Here is a 6045-nt window from a genome sequence, read left to right as displayed (position 1 = left end):
CCAGGCAAATTCTGATGTTACACTATATTTACATTTACTTTAAACATTAAAGCGAGGCTCTAAAACAATTCACATTTAAAGAAAACACTGGGCCTGGAGAGATGGCTCAGAAGTTAAGAGCACCGACCGCTCGACCTTCCTGAGGACTCGGGTTCAATTCCTGGCACCAACGTGGCAGCTCACAACTGTCTGTAATTCCAACATCTGACACCCTCACCCAGACATACATACATACATGCGGGCAAAACACCAAGGCACATGTAGTACACCATCTTTAATGATGAGAGACAGTCCAGAAAGGTGTGACCTTGTTTGTCTCAGCCCTTCACTAGCCTGTGCCCTGGGACAGAAAGCCTTAGCAGTCAGGTACAGACTGGCAGAGCCTCTAATGCCTGCTGACCACCTGTCTTCCACACAGGTGAGCCATATCATCCCAGCTGTAGCTGGAGAGCTCGATAGTGTACTGCCATGTAGATTAGGAAACACCAGAAAGATTAAGGCCAAAGCCCAGTGGCAGCCAGGGACAGAAAGGATTACCCAAGCATTCTAGTTCTCAGGGCTGGGGTGCCTTGCTAGTGTGTTTGAGGGTTTCACACTTTAGCCTAGGCTAGACTATCATTCACCATGTAGCTGAGACTGGCCTCCAATTTGCAATCCTCTTGCCTCAGCTTCCCAAGTGCTGGGCTGAGATGAGCGTCATGCCCTCTGACTCTGGAGTGACCCCGGATTCAGTCCTGATCCATCCTCTTGGCCCTTATCCTGTGGAGGATCTCCAAATGCGAGGGCTGGGAGACAGCGTTCCAGATAAGCTTCCTCTGTTTGTTCTGACTTCTCTTGAGGAATAAAGGAGAATGACCCGCCCATCTTCAAACGACAAGACTGCAGGGAGGTCTGGAGAGAAGTCACGCAGCAGATGGTTGCTCAAAGCAGACTCCTGACTCTCTATGTGGCCTTTTGTGCACAAGAAAAATCTCAGAATGGGAGAGATCCTGTCAGTGAGGCTGGCTAACTCCCAGAGGCCCTGCCAGGGTCTCCCTGAGCTCTAATTTTGCCAACCACAAGCCATCAAGGGACCTGGCTGGCATCCCATCAATCAGCCCCTAATGAAGGCGAGCGCAGGGAGCCTAGTGTGTGGGCGCGCGCGCGGTCCTCAGTGTGCCCAGCAGGCGGCGCTGCGTATTTGCCGGTGGGCAAATCGCGGGATGGCAAACCCCAGGAGGGGAACCCCAGACCACTGTGCTCAAATCCACGCTTCTGGCACCCGGTTTTCCTACCTCTGTCTGTGCTGCTTTTTTCCCGAGGTCTCCTCCATGCCTTTCCCAGATCCCCAGCTTTAAGCATTCTCTCTTCAGTTCCACGGACCCCCTCGGTAAAGGGGGACCCCCACAGTTACCCTGCCCAGTTGAGTTAGGGGTTGAGTGAGACATGGAGGTTGACATGTGGACCTTCTAGGAGAGGGGTGTCATCATTCTCCCACCCTTGGGGATGGGGGAGTTTGGGGAGGGGGCTGGGTAAGGCCGGAAGCAAGCTAGAGCTGTGTTTGTCGCTGCGCTGCCTAGAGGAACAGATGGCTGGGGAGGGGAGAGGGTGCCTTGCCGGGAGGAGGGGTGCGGGGGCCGCAGGATGAGGAACGAGGAATTTCGACGCCCGAGTCTCCCGGGAGAAGTCCCCCTCCTCATGCCTTCCCAGAAAGAGGGGCGGGCGAACTCCCGTCGTTTTCCTGAGGAACACCGGCCTCTGGCCCGCCCTTTGTACAGTCAGCCGCCTAGGGGCGCGTCCCGGGCTCGCTGTCTCGTTCGAAGAGACAGGCCAGAGGCCAAGGAGAGCCGCCTGGGTCTCAAGGGTTAATGGAGCTGCGATCCGAGGGACGAGGGGGCGGCAGGAAGCGGGCTCCGGGTTGGGAGCGAGTTCAGGGATCGCAAACAACTCCAGGAAAACGTGTTAATTGGAACTTTATGCAGATGAGTTGGAACTGGGGGCTGAGGAATGCCGGAGGGAACAGGTCAGAAGGATGCTGGACACCCCGCGGGTGCAGAGGTTAGGGAGGTGGCACTTGCGGGCGCGTCTTCCTAGACACACCCTATAGAGGCTCACTGGTCTTGGTGAGTGACAGGCTTGCTCTCAGGCCCTCCTCTCCAGAAAGCTAGTGAGAGGTCTCTGTGATTATCTCACAGAGACCAGTGGGTCCAGCAAAGCAGAGTTTCAGGAGGCCGTGAAGAAGAGTAGGTGGGCACACCTTGCATGGGTCTTCCCAGTCTCGTCTTGGCTATGTCCCACCCCCATCCGTTATGGGTCCCTCTTTCTCCATTTATCATACTACCCGTTTGGGGTCTTGTCTTTTCTTCTTCTTCTTCTTCTTCTTCTTCTTCTTCTTCTTCTTCTTCTTCTTCTTCTTCTTCCTCTTCCTCTTCCTCTTCCTCTTCCTCTTCCTCTTCCTCTTCCTCTTCCTCTTCCTCTTCCTCTTCCTCTTCCTCTTCCTCTTCCTCTTCCTCTTCCTCTTCCTCTTCTCTCTCTCTCTTTCTTTCTTTCTTTCTTTCTTTCTTTCTTTCTTTCTTTCTTCCTTCAGGACCTACCTCACCTTGTAGCTCAGGCTAGCCTGGAACTCCCTGTATAGGCGGAACTGGCCTCGAACTCACGGCTGCCCTCTTGCCCAGCCACCCTAGTGCTGGGATCACAGGAAACAACGATGGCTCAGGTGGACATTCTCCATCTTTTATTCGTCCCCACCGTCCTCGACACCTAATTCCCATCCACAGCTTCCACCAAGGGTGTGTGTTTGGGGAGGAGTGCCAGCCTTCCTTTGCACAGCCCTGTCAGTTCCCCTCCTTCCTCCCCTTCCCACCCTCAGTAAGATGACTCCCAGACTTGAGAGAACTTACAGACATTTTCCACTTGATAAAATGCAAATCCCTGGACCACCAGCTATCTGATTCAGCAGCGGTTGAGGGGCTCGGAAACTGTCTGCTCACTTAATCAGATGGAGAGGCCCTTATTTTTAGAATCATGGGCCGGGAAAATGGGGGCCCATTTCCTCTTACTGCGTCCTGTGTTGCCGTCCCCTCCCCCACTGTGGCGGTCTCTTTCCGGTGTGCTGGGCGCATGGAAGGGAAAAGAAAGGGTGGAGGCAATGGGGGGGTCCCCTTTCTGCGCCCACCCTCAGGGGTTCTCCCCTCCTGCCCCCACTTCCCTCCCACTCTCTGGCTTCTCTACTGATTACTTTTTGCTCAGCCAGCCTTGCCCACATCCAAATCTCCTCTCTTCTCATCTGTAGTCCTTGGGAAAATTGCAAGGCTTGGGCTATTTGGAGTTGACTGGGGACACCAAAAACGACTAGGGTGGAGAGAGAGAGAGAGAGAGAGAGAGAGAGAGAGAGAGAGAGAGAGAGAGAGAGAGAGAGAGAGAGAGAGACTTTTGTCGGTGGAAGAAAACAGGAGAGGAGACAGGGCTAGTGAGGCCATGTTAGGGGCTTGTTCTCCTCTTCAACTCAGTTAAGTCAGGGACTCTTTGTGTCCTCGTTCCCTTCCCCCCAGATGTCCAAAACAACAGTACCAACAATAAGAACAAAAAAAGGTACCAGGAGAATTTGCCAAGACCACTTGGTAGTGGGAGAGCAGAAGACCTCCCAACCTTCTCCAATCCTCTTCCCTGAGCATAGTTGCCCCAGAACCCCCTCCGACGCCCATGCCCCAGAGCAGAGGGATGGAGAAGGGCACTGTGGACAAACGAGAGGAGATGGACTCTCAGGTTTCGGGACATCTGACAGGTTTGGCTGTAAGCATTAATAATTCATAGAGAAACCTGACCCCAGCAGGACCTTGGGCCTGCCACCTGGACTGTCCCTGCTTCGGTGGCCTCTCAGTTTGTTGGCCAACTTTCCCTTCTGAAGGGTCTTGGAAACCCCATCTTCATGTTTTTATAGAGGAGCTCTCTCACAGATTAGAGATCTAAACGGGGAGCCAGCTGCTCGGAAAACTGGGCTGAAAACACCCTCACCCCCCACTCTGGGTGTAGAACCTGAGAGGCTTAAGGGCTTACAAAGCTTGTCATCTGGCGGCCTGCTATCTCTCTCCCCAGGCGACTGCTTGCTCAGTCTGCAGTCTGCGACGACAAACCTGCCCGTGCTTCCCACGATGGTCAGTAGGGGGCAGCCGTCCTCTGGCCTATTTCATCATCTCTGTACTTTGAAGGACAGGAAAGAGCTCTGGCTACCCGTAGGGAGGCAGGCTTGGCCTTGAGGAAGGGCTCTAGAGTCTGGGATGTGAGAACAGCAGGGAGGAGTTTCCTAGTTTGGAGGCGATGAAGGGACTTTAGGCAGCATTCAAAATAGATTTCTAGGTTTCTAGCGTACCAATTTCTGGGTTTCTAGCTTACCAAACCAGGTGGCCAGGTGGCCACAAACATTCAAGCGTTAGAGTGAAGGCTGGCTGGTAGCCATTGAGGGCGGAGGCTTGAATAGCAGCTGTTTCTTGACAGTGAAACCCCTCGGGTGCCTGGGTAAGGTGTTTTACTTTGAACCTGAAGGCAATGGGGAGAATGACCTAGTGAGGAGATCCTCCGTGTGGCCAGATGAGTCTGGTCACCGTGGGCAGGCTGGGTGGGAGTGGGGGAGACCGAGAGCAGAGAAAGCTGAGTAGAGATTGCTTCCATTTTCTTTTATATTCCAGGCACACGGTAACGAGGAGCTGTCAGCAGGGAGGTGGCCAGGGGCCAGGAGGGGGACTTGGGAACTGAACAGATATAGGAGATTAGAGAAAGGAGGAGCTAACGACAGTGACATTGGATGTCTGAAAAAATTAAGCATGCGGAATGGGGACACACTCACAGAATGTGGGAGGTGAATGGATTTCTGTTTCTTTCGGGAGTTAGGAGAGTCACAGACAGGTCCATTCCCGAACACTCTGGACTCAGTTTCCTTCTCCGGACATTGGTGGGAGTTGGAAAACATGCATTTGCCCATCGGTTTTGGAGTGTGATACTCAGAGCAGTCAGTCTGGGTTGTTTTGGGGAGGCTGGGAATCTGAGCTTATGAGATTGCTGGGGGTGGGGTCCTGGGTGAGAGGGTGTGGGTACACGTCCATATCTGGGGTGCATCTGCCTGTTTGTGAGACCCATGAGTGGCTGGTGAGCTTGCATGTGCCACCAAGCTCCATTTTACACGTGTGTGCGTGTGTGTGTGTGTGTGTGTGAGCTTAAGAGTGTGGGTGTGCACGTGATGGGCGTCCCTTGGTCTGTCTGGGCTGTCAGTGGCTGTGGTGGGGGCCAGTGGGGAGCAGCATTGCTCTAGGCTCCTTCCTGAGGCTCTCACACGCTCCTCCTGCTCCCGCTGTTCTGAAATAGCATCTGGACCGAAGGCCCATGAATATTTCACAACGATAATTCTGTGACCTGGACAGCCTGCCTCTGATTTACCAGCACACTCCCCCCCCCCCCGCCCTGGCCCAGAAGCCCCTCCTCCAACTTTCCCAGCTCACATCTCCCCATCCCCCTCCACCTTACCTCCAGGCCCAGTTCCAACCGCACTCATGAGCTTCCTCAGAGCCGGACCTTGGAAGACCCCAGCTCAGAGCTCTCCAGCTCTGTCTGACCGACCTCTGCTCCCACAAGCCCCTCAACCATCTCACATTCCTATCCAAAGTCCATGTGCTACAGGCCGAGGATGCTGATTCCTGCCTGTTCTACCCCCTCTTCTCGGCATCCTGGGACATCACTGGTCAGTTATAGGGTTCCAGTGCCAGCTCCTAGCACCCAGGTCCCTCCTATCCTGCCATTCCCAACTCCCAGGCTACAACCTCAACTCTGGATCCTTAATCAATTCCATCTGATGAGACTCAGGCCAAGGTTGATTGCTAGCTCGGCTCCCTTCTCCCCACCCCTTCTCTTTACCTTCCCTAGAGAGGGAGCATCTAGCTATGATCCAAGACACCCCACTTGAAACCTTTGTCCCTTGATCACCTTAACCCTCTTAGTCGCTCCCTAATCTGCTCAGAGAACCTTGACTTGACCCACCCATGAAGGCTTCTAGAACAGCTGGGTCTGCTGAATACT

This window comes from Alexandromys fortis, unplaced genomic scaffold (assembly GCF_014885135.2).
Source record: "Alexandromys fortis isolate MF-2015 unplaced genomic scaffold, M_Fortis_MF-2015_v1.1 scaffold_8_1_9099942, whole genome shotgun sequence".
Lineage (NCBI taxonomy): Eukaryota > Metazoa > Chordata > Mammalia > Rodentia > Cricetidae > Alexandromys > Alexandromys fortis.
Note: the sequence above shows the minus strand (reverse complement) of the source record.